Here is a 14,730-nt window from a genome sequence, read left to right on the forward strand (position 1 = left end):
ACAAAACCTCCAGCCCACTTGGCTATAAATTATTGTATGTATGTCATTTACCTTCTTCTTCTTCTTCTTCATTTTTTTTTTTCCCTGCATGTCATTTACTATTTTACGTGATATGTGCATCTGTGAGAATGATAGCTTTCTTCTTCTTCTTCATTTTTTTTTTCCCTGCATGTCATTTACTATTTTACGTGATATGTGCATCTGTGAGAATGATAGCTCCCAAACGCTCGGCACCATGAGTGATAAACTATTTTGATTATAGAATTTAAAGTTAAATGATTTTAATTATGTGGAAATTTTTAGACCAGAACCTCGATTTATTCAAATTATAGTAGTTCAATTTAACAACTTTTGTGCAATTAGAACCAGAGAGAGAAGGAATTTCTTGAGTTTTTGTATCGTCCTGCTAAACCTTTTCTTTGTGTTGTTGTTCGCAATTATTCAAGCTCTGCAAAGCAAAGCCAATCCCTAAAGGCATCTTCTCCCACCTGGACCAAAGCCATTTCCCTTCATTGGCAATCTTCTAGAGCTTGGCAACAAACCCCATCTCTCTCTCACCAAGCTTTCTCAAATCTATGGCCCCATTATAACTCTGCAATTCGGCCAATATTCATATTGGGGATTCTCCATCCCCACCTTTAATGGGGAATGGGTTCCCCGTCCAGCCCCACCTTTTGGGATTAGCCTTGCTTTGCAGAGCTTGAATAATTGAGAACAACAACACAAAGAAAGATGGCACCAGGTATGTCAGAGGTCGTATACTTAAGTAAGATGGCACCAGGTATGTCTTTACGTATTTCAGATTGTGTGAAGATTTTGAACATGTATATTAAAGAAATCTAACAGTTGGTATCAGAGCCAGGTTGTTTGCACATACTAAAATCGTTTTCCAAGCATGCCTATTACGATTTCTTATCTGTTTATGCCATGATGAGTTTTTGGTGATGTTCAAAATTTGAAGATGGATTAAACATGTTTTCTAAATATCAAGAATATTAAAGAATCTGGAAAAGCATGTTTTAATTTGATTTTCATATATTCAAATTTTTAAACACGTTTTTGACCTACCCGATGACCTTAAAACCCCAAAAATGCCCATATGTAATAGCATAGCTGTGAGTTTTGTTAATTATGTCATTCCCTATTTAGAGCGGTATTTTACGTCAAAAGCGAACACCAAAAACGTCTAAAACACTGTTCACTGCAGAAATTACTATTCACTACAATTTAGGGTTTTCTCTCTTGAACTGTGTTTGTTTCGTTATTTTCTGAGCTAGATAGGTGCTTGTCTTTGTTCTGAGAATCAACAAATTTTTCTTAACAAAACCAAACATAAATACTCAAACCCTAAAGAAATAACAAAAATTGCATCATACCTAAATTACTTGATAAGTTTCTTCAACAAATAGAATCTATCCTGTAATTTATTTATGATGGCACAAGATAACACGTAATTTGTGTAAGGTATAAGTAATCTCTTGCCACAAAGGTGTGATACTTAATTAAGGAAGCTTGCATATGTTATTTATTAGTTTTGTGAATAAAGTGAAACGGAAAAACTAACAAATTGAGAATCGGTGTCTTGGAAAGTAATTATGTTTTTTTTTTTTTTTTGGGCAAATCCTTACATCTTTGAACACTCTCTCAATCAATTTCTCACAAATTGAAAGATTCACTGGATCAAACTTCAAAACATGGACGTATGATTTTGAAGTTATTCTCGGAATGAATGAGATCGTTTATGATCTCACTCATGATTATATTTAATTCAAGCTAGCCATTTCGCTTATGTGTCTTGTAGTACAAGCTTCTAGAGCTTAGGGAAAAGAAAAAGCCTCGGGTGGTTAATAGGAGCCACTCGTGTCAACTAATCACAAATGAAATTCTAGTAAAGAATACAATGGAGCTAATTAAGAAGCGGAACGAAGATAAGCTGGAGCAAAAAAGGGCTAAGATGCAGTGACGTCGTCAATCTTATGGAGGACCCATAAGGATATACATGGCTACAAAGGATGGTCTCAGAAGTCTCAGGATCACTGTAAAGCTCGGTGTATGCGCTTATGGGAGAGGACGAAACATCAATAAGCTAATTCGATACAAAAATCTCCTAGTGCAGTTTATGAAACATACGCCCCAAGTTGAATCACTTGTTGAGATTTTTGATACCTCCACTAATAGGGAGATAGTGGTACTTAACCCGTTCCCTGCTAGGGAGAACAACACTTTCATGGCAGCATGTTGTGACAAGGAGGATTAGATAGCTACATGTTGTTTTCATTAAATATTATTGGAATATTTAATTTTAAGTTGGATTTAGGATTTATTTTAAAGTTGGATGATGTAGTTTCATTACCCTAAATAAAGAGAAATTTAATTTCTATTTCAAGATTATTAAGACTTGGTTTTATTTTGGATTCAATAAAGATGTTTTTGTATCTCAGAATTCAAAGACAATAAAGATGGATAATATTGTCTCAATTACAATAAATCTTTTTGATCTCAACAAACGGGTGTTCACCATTAAACAGAATGGTGCACTCGTCCACAAATACTACAGCCAGCTGCAGCACATCTTTCAGGAAATTGAATCGCATGCACTGCGACGCCGATGTGACTGAGTGCCAGACAGAACTGGATCGTCTTCGTGTTCACCTTTTTCTTGCCGGGCTCGACCCTGAGTTTGATCAAGTTCGGGGGGAAATCCTACGCAAAGATCCTAAATGAGACCTTGACCAAAGCTTTGCATATGTATGTCGCGAAGCTCAACAACGACTGACCATGGGCAGTGCTCCGGAAATCGCTGTGATGGTCACTCAACATCAACGGGGCCCTTAGATCTCTACTGGTGGCTCTTCTCATACTACGGTCACAGGTACTCATCTGGAGCATAAATGCACTCACTATGGTGGAAGTAAACATACCCGTGCTGGTTGTTACGAATTGATTGGGTGCCCGGATTGGTGGGACCACTCCAAAGCTCCCCGCAAGAATAGGAGCAAATCACCCAACACATCTTCTGACTCAGATCTTGTAAGTCCTGCTGTTTCAACTACACCGGCTCCTGCCTCTGCATCTGTAGCCATAACAGGTACCCAAGGTTATGTTTTACATAGTTCTTCAAAGAAACATGCATGGATCATTGACACCAGAGCCACTGATCATATGACCTTTGATCCTGGACAAATTGCTTCTCATACACCGTCTCCTCAATCAGTGGTGTCTAATGCCAATGGTACCCATCCCTTGTAATTAGGGAGGGTTCACTCTCTCTCTTTCTGATTCTTTCAATTTGGATTATGTGTTGATTGTTCCATCCTTACATCATAATCTCTTGTCTGTTGCCCAAATTACTAAGGCTTTGAATTGCACTGTAACCGTTTGGCCTACTCATTGTGGTTTTAAGGACATTCTCAGTAACAAGACAATTGGTTGTGGTACTAGGAGGGGCAAAATTTACTACTTGGACTTAGCATATGACAGTGAAGCACACTACCGAAGTATGGTTATGGCATCGGCGTCTTCGATATGCTTCGTTTGGATATTTACAGAAGCTATTTCCTCCTTATTTTCCAATTTAGATATTTTCAATTTTAAGTGTGACATTTGTGAACTGGCTAAGAGCCATCGTGTTCCTTTTCCCTTAAGTTCAAATAAAAGTTTGGTTCCATTTTCTCTTGTTCATTCTGATGTTTGGGGCCTTGCTAAAATTACCACTCTAGGGGGAGCTCGATGGTTTGTCATGTTTATAGATGATTGCACCCGCATGACCTGGGTTTCCCTTCTATAAAAAAAAAAAAAAAGGAAGTCAGTTCCAAGTTTCAATAGTTCTGTCAAATGGTGGAGACTCAGTTTCATGCCAGAATTCAGATTCTTCGTTCTGACAATGACGGAGAATTTCTTGACCATGATCTTAACAAGTTCTAACAAGATCATGACATCATACATCAACGCTCACGCCCCTACACTCCCCAACAAAATGGAGTCGCTGAAAGAAAAAACATACATTTATTGGAAGTAGTTCGTGTCTCTCTCTTTGGTGCCAATATGCCTCGATCTTTTTGGAGAGAAGCTGTCGTCTCTACAGCATACCTCATCAATCGGATTCCTTCCAATATCCTAAATTTCAAAACACCACTTCAAACGCTTCACCATCATATCCAAATACCTCCTACCCCAAACCTGGAACCCTGTATTTTTGGCTGTTGGAACCTTGTATTTTGGCTGTGTTGTATTTGTCCACTTACATGATCACCAACGAAGCAAATTAGATCCCCGAGCTGAGAAGTGTGTTTTCATTGGCTGTGCACCTCATTAGAAAGGATACCGGTGTTATCATCCTCCTAGTCAGAAGGTCTACAATTCCATGGATGTTGTGTTCCAGGAACATGACTTATATTTTTCAGCAGTACATGAGGAGAATCAAGAATCCACCACTCCTCAAATTCTCAATTTTTTCCCCAAGATGTCGCTCTGCTTCAAAACGACTGGTTGCCAGTGGAAAGCGATCGGTCGCCCCCCTTAGGTCTTCAAACACATGGAGAACTTGCTTCCAAACGATCAGTCGCCAGAAGACAACAAATGGTCGCCAGAGGAAAATTATCAGTTGTCTCCACGCTGTCAAAATTAGGAGGAGGAAATTGAACCGTTTTATGAGATTTTGCTCGCTTTAGTTCTAGTACCACACCAATCACCTGCTGAGGAAGTCATTCAGGTAACATCTTTCCCTAAAACTGATAACACTAATGAAATATCCCATGATGATTTGATTTCAGAAGGCATAGAGCCTACATGTCAGCTTCCAGAAAGGAAGAATTGTGGCAAACCTCGAGTACAATATGAAGCAAATCTTAAAGCCAAGGGAAAATACCCCATCAATAATTATATATCTCTCAGTAGATTATCAGAGTCACATGTGCACTATGTAAAGCAGTTGGCTGACATATCTGTCCCCAACAGTGTGACTGAAGCAATATAAAACCCAAAATAGAAAGAAGCCATGAATGAAGAAATGCGAGCTCTGCAAAAGAATGTCACATGGGAACTCATGCCCTTACCTCATGGAAAGAAGACAGTAGGATGCAGGTGGATTTATACTGTGACACTCAAAGCAGATAGATCCATTGAAAGATATAAAGCTAGATTGGTGGCGAAGGGGTGCACACAGAGATATGTGATAGACTACCAGGAGACCTTTGCCCCAGTAGCCAAGATTAACACTATTAGAGTCCTATTTTCTCTAGCAACAAAGCTCGATTGGCCACTACATCAGTTTGATGTCGAAAATGCATTCTTACATGGAGACTTGGAAGAAGAAGTATATATGGACTTATCCACAGGATGTAATTCAGCTCCTGACAAGAAGAATCAAGTTTGCAGATTTACTAGGGCATGGTTTGGCAGATTTACTAAATCTATGAAGAATTTTGGATATAAACCAAATAATTCATATCACAACCTGTTCTTGAAGCGTGATAAAGGAAAACTTATTGCATTGATTGTTTATGTAGATGACATAGTCATATTGGAAAAGACGCATGAGAGCAACTGAAGTTGCAAAAGTATTTGTCTCAGGAATTTGAGATGAAGGATTTAGATGATCTGAAGTACTTTCTCGGAATCGAAGTAGCAAGGTCAAAAACTGGTATATTTCTGTCTCAAAGGAAGTATGTATTGGATCGACGACACATGAATGCTTGGATATAAGCCTGCTGACACACCCATTTATATGAATCACAAGTTGTGTGAAGATATGAACTAAGAACCAACCAATATGGAACAGTACCAACGCCTTGTTAGAAGGTTGATATACCTGGCATACACAAGACTAGATATTGCATATGCTGTGAGTGTGGTTAGTCAGTTTATGCATTCACCCAGTGTTTCTCATAGAAATGCAGTTGATCGGATCTTAAGATACCTAAAGTCAGCCCATGGGAAAGGATTAATGTTCTAAAAAAATGGAGATCTTGAAGTTGTTGGATATACAGATGCTGATTGGGCTGGTTCCAGTACAGATAGACGCTTTACTTCTGGTTACTTTACATTTGTTAGAGGTAACCTAGTCACTTGGCAGAGTAAAAAATAAAATGTGGTTTCTCGGTCTAGTGCAGAAGCAGAGTATTGAGGAATGGCTCAAGGAGTCTGTGAATTATTGTGGATCAGAAGACTCTTGACAGAATTGGGCTTCAAGCTAGAAAAGCCAATGGAGTTGCATTGTGAGAACAAGTCAGCTATCGATATTGCCCATAATCCAATTCAACATGATCGAACCAAATATGTTGAGGTGGATAGACATTTCATCAAAGGAAAAATTGATAATAAGATCAGCTGCCTACCATTCTTGAAATCAGAAGATCAACTGGCAGATGTCTTAACAAAAGCTGTTTGTGGAAGAGTATTTCATGACTCACTTACCAAGTTGGGCATTGGTGACATATATACACCAACTTGAGGAGGAGTGTTGAAGTGAGTCTCCTAATTAATCAAGGAGATTTATTTCCTCGATTAATTAAGGGATTTACTTTCTTGTTTTATATAGTTGACAAATCATTGTATAATTAGGAGATACTATCCTAATTGATTACTGTATCTATATCCTTGTAAAGCACTTATGTAAATTCCTATATCTACCTTCTTATGGAGAAGAATAAAACTTAACCTAAAGTATTCAAACCATATTCATATTTTAGCAAGCTGTAGCCGCACCTTTCTTTTACCACTGTAACCTTTTCTTCTATTAGCCCGTTATTTTTGTGTCTCCGTTGCACTGTCTTCATTGCAGACCGTCCCCTCCATTGAGCTCTCCCGTGGCAAGCCACGGCAGCTCCATTTATCTCCCTGGGTAGTGATGGCCAAATTTCTGTTTCCTTACCGAGCCTCGTCACTGCTCACCGAGCATTCTCCTCACCAACCTTTATCTCTCTCATGCCGTGTAACTCAAGTGGTTTTGAACTAGGGATGGCAATGGGTCGAATCGGGCGTGGGTATGCCATTTCCATCCCCATCCCGTTTTTTTTCCAATTCCCACCTTCATTACTGCAATATTCATATTGGGAATTCCCCATCCCTACCTTCAACGGGGAATGGGTTCCCCCACCTGCCCCATTACGTACGGAAGAAAAATCAATATAAAACTACTTTTTTTGAAAGAAAAAAAACAGGACTAGAGCAAGATAATGAGTACATATAATATATTATCTATGTACAATGTTTACATATTGACTAGGAAGTTAACTAAATATATAAGCAGTATAGCTTAAGATTTGTATAAATTTTATAAATATATAATATAAAACTTAGTCGGCACAATCACTTTAATAACATATTTAAATATACTATATTCTAAATAGGGAGGGTTTGGGTCGGGGATTAAAATACTGTCCCTCCCCCTCCCCTAACACCATATCCAAAAAATTGACAGTACCTGCCCTCATACCCATTTTTTATCTTTCTTACCCGACCATTAGGGTCGAATCCATGTGAAGACCCTTACCCGTGGGAAAAATTGCCATACATATTTTGAACAATTATCTTCCTTGCACTCGAGATTCTGTGTTGAATCTCACCCACCCAATATCGATCGCTTTTATTTTTTATTTTTAAAATAGAGACTATGTCGTGTATATATAATATATCTCAATCATTCATCAAGTTTGAATCTCAATAACAATTGGTTGTTGTAAGAACGTCCAGCAGAATTAACTATGAAGATTTATTGGGGTGCATAGAGTAATTGGACTGTCTTGGCTTTATGGGGCTCCTATCTATTATAGGGGGGATTCTTATCCTGGTGTATGATTTTTGTTTTGTAAAATCACCCCAGTTGCCCTTCAATATGATGGTAGATTGACCTTGCGAAGGCTATATCTAAAGGAAAAGCAAACAGAGCCATGCCACTAGAATACAGATTTTTGTTTTGTAAATTTTTTATTAAGTTATTCGGTGTTGATTTTTCAAGTACTTACCATGGAAAAAAAATGAAAAAGAATGATTTTTTTCATTGAAAAAACACTTTTGAATGAAGCCAATTTGTCCATCTAAAGAGGCTGTTTTAGCGGCTAGCTAGCAACTTTCTTTCTGTCCAAACTGGACGCATAACTAAGTTCAAACGATAAGACTTGTCGGATTGGGAGGCTCTCCCTCCCTCCTTCAACTTTTATGTGTGTGTGTGCGCGCGCGATTAGAACCAAAGAGAGAATGGATTTCTTTTGTTTTTGTATGGTCCTGCTAAGCCTTTTCTGTGTTATTGTTCTCAATTACTCAAGCTCTGCGAAGCAAAGCCAATCCCAAAAGGCATCTTCTCCCACTTGGACCAAAGCCATTTCCCTTCATTGGCAATCTTCTAGAGCTTGGAAACAAACCCCATCAATCTCTCACCAAGCTTTCTCAAATCTATGGCCCCATTATAACTCTGCAACTAGGCCAAGTAACAACGGTGGTTGTTTCTTCACCAAACACAGCCAAACCAGTCCTCCGAACCCACGACCAATTCTTGTCCAACCGAACCGTCCCAGATGCATTTCAAGCCTGTGACTTTCACCAGGACAGCCTGCCATGGATACCACCTTCGGCCAAATGGAGAAGCCTTCGACAAATATGCAACTCTCAATTGTTCGCCGCCAAAATCCTTAAAGCCAACCAACCCAACCGCCGCGTAAAAGTGCAAGAGCTCATATCTCAGGTCAACGAAAGTGCAGTCAATAGTGAGGCGGTAGTTATTGGAAGGGCCGCTTTCACTATGCTCATTATGCTGTCTCGTACTGTTTTCTCAGTGGATTTGGCTGACCCAAGTAGCGAGATGGCCAGGGAGTGACTGTGTGAGGTTTGATGGAAGGGGTAGGGACCCTAAACGTGGGGGAATTTTTTCCTGTCTTTAGGAAAATTGACCCCTAGGGCATTAGGCGGTGCATGATCAAACATTTCAACCAGATGGAACAGCTCTTTGACTGCATGATTAGCCAAAGATTGGCATCAAGAAAAGCCCATGATTTTGTCAGAACCAATGATATGTTGGATACTCTTTTGAACATCACACTACTACAAAAAAGCAAAAAGACGACGGTAAATCACCGTCATGTATTCAGTTTTTCAATGGTCGTGGAATCCACCGTCATCTTTTCCCTTATAAACCACGACGCTAAATCACCGTCGTTGTTAAAATATACAACGTCATCCACAAATACAAAACGACGTCTTTGTACTGCAAAAAGAACGAAAAAAGCAGTCGGGGATGAGAATAGACGACCAACTCTCTAATAAAACCGTCGTTAAAAAGGAAAAATATGACACATATTAACAGAACAAGGCCGCAAGATAGACATACAACGACGAAAATTAAAATAAGACGCCGTTAAATATCATTTTCACGACAATAAAAAATATGACGTCTTTAAATACATTAGAAGACGACGTTATTGATTCCTACTACGTCGCCTATATAAAAACAGCCGTCGTAAAATAAATTTTCCACTTCGATTTTTCTATAAAAGATGACGTGGAAATAGTTGTCAGTGTCATTATTTACGACGTATGTATTTATAGAGAAGACGTTGAAAATACTAAACAACGTCGGTTACGAATATATGAAAGTCGTATTACAAAATTTATACGTCCTATTTTCAGAAACAAACAACGACGGTAAATATTAGACGTTGTTAAATAAAACAACGTCGAAAACAAATAAAAACAGACGTATTTAGTCTGCATAAGTTTTAAAAAATAGTCGAGGATGAGAATAGACGATGTTATTGAAAACTACTACGTCTCTTATTTACAAAAGACCGTCGTGAAATAAATTTTCCACTTCGATTTTTCTAAAAAAGATGACGTGAAAATAGGTGTCAGTGTCATTATTTACGACGTATGTATTTATAGTTGACGTTGAAATGCTAAACAACGTCGGTGGAATTTATATAGTCGACGTTGTATTTATATGTATTCATTACTCACGACGTACTTATTAATATAGACGACGTTGAACTTCTAAACAACGTCATTATTTACGACGCATTTATTAAAAAACGTCGGTTCCAAATTAATGTTTAGATAATTTATCCCATTTTTTAGACGTCGGTATTATGGGATTGGTGTCGTGTTATTTTGAATTACATGGCGGTTCTTAATCCTTTCCCGACGTGATATCCTAGATAATTGCTTCACTAAAGCGTCGTGGTTCTTCATTGTTACGTTGCTTTAAGACGTCAGTAAATATGCTGAATAAATGGTTCACCATAACGTCGTGTTTTATTTGAACAGACGTTGTTTTTTATGCAGAATATAATGATGTAATCTGGATCCAGTATTTTTTGCACTGATTGTTTTGTGGCCAAAACCTATATAATGAAAGTGAAGAAATCACATTACAATATATTATAAAATGAATGTCATACACTGCCAATTACATAAGCATCATTCAATCCATATATCTTCACACCCACCTCGAATATTTTGACCACCTAACTCACCCACCAGTTCATCAAATGTGTCAACATTTGGCATCCCTCTAGTAAATGGCTCACACTCAATTATCACATCACCTAAGACTTCATCACCAATAACATCATTATATTCTCTATTAGGCATTGATAAAACTACCGACCAACCACGATGCATCGGGTCGTCAACAAAAAAATATTTGTTTGACTTGAGAAGCCAAAACAAATTGGTCATTCCTATGTCCAATTTTACTCAAATCTACAAGGGTAAATCCAAGTTCGTCGACTACAAGACCAGAACTATCTATCCAATCACACCTAAAGACTGGGATTGTAAACTTTTGGTAGTCAAGGTCCCAAATTTCTTGAATGACACCATAGAAACCCATATTTGAGAGAATTGGTTTTTTATCCTTGGCACTAGCAACTTGCATGGTTTGTGCAAGTAAATAAACTCCACTATTTTGAGTTGTCCGCACATCATCTTGTGCCTTGATATTGAATTTAATACCTTTAATAAGATAGCTCCTATATAATGGCACTGCCATGTTTGGACCAGCTGCTAGCCACCTTAAATTTTCTGATACGCCATGATTGTCTTCCTCAAGTTCACTTTGAACCTGCAAATTAATCAAATCTTAATTCAATCTAACATAGAAATAAGAAGAAAATTAAAAAAGAAATATGTTATTCAACAACATATACCTTGAAGCGTAGCCATTGAATGAAAGTGCTATTGTGCTTATCCTGCAGCCACTTTGTTCTCTTTCTAAATTTTGGATAAGCAGTCTTGATGTGGATCATATGTTGCCTACATGACACGAAAAATTCAAGCATTACGGTCCCAAATATATAAGATAAACATAAGAAATAATTTTAAATGGAAACTTAAAGAATAAAACTCATACGTACTCGATATAAGGTAGGACTTCCTCCGTATTCTCCAAGACATATAGATGTGCTTGATTCAACAGGTCTGATCAACTACGCTCACTGTGCAACCTGATAATGGCTTTGAAACTCCCATCTTTTGGCTTGAAGGCACTCCAACTGTACTAACATCAGATAAATGCTGAGTACAAAACTCTACCGCTTCTTCAGCTATATACCGCTCAGCAATGCAACCTTCGGGACGAGTACGATTCTGAACATACCCCTTCAGCACTTTCATATATCTTTCAAACGGATACATCCACCTAAAATATACTGGCCCACATAGACGAACTTCTCTGACAAGATGTACTACTAGATGAACCATGATATCAAAGAATGAAGGGGGAAAGTACTTCTCAAGCAAACACAGAGTAACTACTACATCTTCTTCCAACTTATCTAGCTTGGAAACATCAACAGAGTAGTTGCTTCCCAAGGTTCTCCGTGAAATGTCCAATTCTTATAGCTTTGGTCAATTCCATTAAAGTATACGTGATCCCTTATAATTCCAACCCCAAACAACTTCAAATTAACACATTTAACACATGGACAACGGATATGTGTTGTAGTTAGAAGATTTTCTACAGCAAAGTTCAAAAATGCTTCCACCCCTAATTCATATGCCTTCGATCTTCTATCCGAGTGCATCCATGACTTATCCATCTCCGACACTATAACCTATTATCTATAATAAAGTGAAAATACAGGCAATGACCATCACTATAGCAGATTATACAAAGATCTAATAGCAAGTAATACACAATAGGGACGACGGGTTTTAAACAAAAGCAGACGTATTTGGCATATATAGACGACGGATTTTCAACAGACGTCGTCTATTATAAGTAATACAAACGACGGTTTATGAAAAAACCGTCGTGTATAAGTAATACAACGACGGTAGTTTAAAAAAACCGTCGTGTAATCGTCGTCGTATGCCTAAAAAGGCGTCGTGTCTCAGTTTATTTTCAAGAACACAAAACCCATTAAGAACACAACATATATATGAAACCAAGCAAGAAACCAACATATACATGAAACTAAGCATGAAAACAATAAATCCATTCCCAATTCAACATAACATAGGGTGATTAAAAGATCCGACAAAATTAAATCCATTCCCAATTCATCAACATAACAGATAATGTAATCCTTATACAATTTAAACAGAAAATCCATGAACCCATACCTATAAGCACATTATTAACAGATCGCAAAGCATACACCTAAAACCCTTTAACAAAACAACCTAATATCATTCAATGAATTTACAAGGGGAAGATACGGTTTGTACTTACAGGTTGGACGAGCTCACAGATTCGACGGAGCCTGGAGAGTGCAACTTTTAATTAGAGCAGAAGTGAGAGAGCGAAATGTTATGTTGGGCGAAATCTGAAAATTTTAGGTTTCAGGGTTCGAAGTATAAGAATAAGAGCCAAATCTAAAAAATTTAGGTCGCGCGAAAATTTTTAGAGAGCGCGCGCTTTAAAACGTCGAAAGAAAAACCAAGGCGAAAGTTCTACAATGACCGACGTAAATTTAATATTCCACGACGGAAACTTCATTTTTCGGAAAAAGAACGTAAGGCCGTTTATTTTGAAGCTTCATTTTTCGGATTAATTTTAAATTTATTTTGAATATTTTTATATACGACGACTGAAAAACCACGTCGGGGTTAAGAAATTAAAGACGTTGTAAATTATATAAAACGACTTACATATTAAAATGACGTCGTTTAAATATGAAACCATGTCGTATATTTTACTGCACGACGTAAAATATGTATTCCACGACCCAACCACCGTCGTTAAAAATTAATACACTAAATCCTTAAAACAAAATTATATAATTTAAAAAATTAAGTTTATAAAAGGGTTTATGGTTTTACAGCCTAATATATACCCTATACTACCCAAAAATTATACTTTAAAAATAAACCCCAATAAATTACAACCCTATTCTCTAAACCCTAGACTCTAAACCCTAAACCATAAAACTAGAAGTGATTTTATGGCTCATCAAAACAATTTTGTTTTGATTGTCATTTTAAATTTTTGTTATTCAAAATGAATTTTTTCAAGGTTTATGGGGAAGAAAATATATCAATGACTTCATAGGAGTTGACTTTTCATTTTTCTGATTTATTTTAAATTTATTTTGAATATTTTGATATAAAAATAATAAAATATTCTTATCACAACAACAAACCACGTCGGGGTTAAGAAATTGAAGCCGTTGTAAAATATAATAGACGACTTAAATATTAAAATGACGTCGTTTAAAGAAGAAACCATGTCGGATATTTTACTTGACGACGTAACATATGTATTTCACGACTCAACCACCGTCGTTAAAAATTAATAAAATAAACCCTTAAAACTAAATTATATAATTTAAAATTTTAAGTTTATAAAAGGGTTTATGGTTTTACAGCCTAATATATACCCTATACTACCCAAAAATTATACTTTTAAAATAAACCCCAATAAAAAACAACCCTAATCTCTAAACCCTAGACTCTAAACCCTAAACCATAAAACTAGAAGTGATTTTATGACTCATCAAAACAATTTTGTTTTGGATTGTCATTTTAAATTTTTTTTATTCAAAATGAATTTTTTCAAGGTTTATGGGGAAGAAAATATATCAATGACTTCATAGGAGTTGACTTTTTATTTTTCTGATTTATTTTAAATTTATTTTGAATATTTTGATATAAAAATAATAAAATATCCTTATCACAACAACAAACCACGTCGGTGTTAATAAATTGTAGACGTTGTAAATTGTAATAGGCGACTAAGTTGTTAAAATGACGTCGTTTAAATGAGAAACCATGGCGGCTATTTAACTATCCGACGTAAAATATATATTCCACGACTTAACCGCTGTCGTTACAAATTACTACCCTGAACCCTTAAGAAATTGAAGATGTTCTAAACCATAAACGACTCAATTGTTCAAAGAACGTCGTCTAACTATCCTTTGACGTCGTATTTGTTTAAAAAGAAACAACAAAATACGATGGTTTTTGACTTTATTAGGTCGTTGGAAAAGTATTACACGTCGGTTACGCAATTTGTATGTTTGTTTTTTTTTTAATTTAAGAAAACCTCAACAAATTTTTACATTATATTATAGACAAAATTTGTACATTATACATAAATATCAAGTGTTCAATAATTCCCCTGTTGAATAATTTGGCAAACAAACTCTGCCCATTCATTCCGGACTTCATCAATTGCTTCTTGGGGGTATGAAGTTTCCTGATTTCTCTTGGCATACTGCATAAACAATGACTAATTAGGGTTTATAAATAAAAAGAAATTCAATCACAGACGACGATATTTTTCATAACCGACGT

The 14,730-nt window shown here is 36.7% G+C and overlaps 1 pseudogene; it reads left to right on the forward strand.

Moving 5' to 3' along the window:
• Window positions 1-4,996: 4,996 nt before the first annotated feature.
• LOC117616293 overlaps window positions 4,997-14,730 on the forward strand; it is an 11,834-nt pseudogene continuing 2,100 nt past the window's right edge.

This window comes from Prunus dulcis, chromosome 1, assembly GCF_902201215.1.
Source record: "Prunus dulcis chromosome 1, ALMONDv2, whole genome shotgun sequence".
NCBI lineage: Eukaryota > Viridiplantae > Streptophyta > Magnoliopsida > Rosales > Rosaceae > Prunus > Prunus dulcis.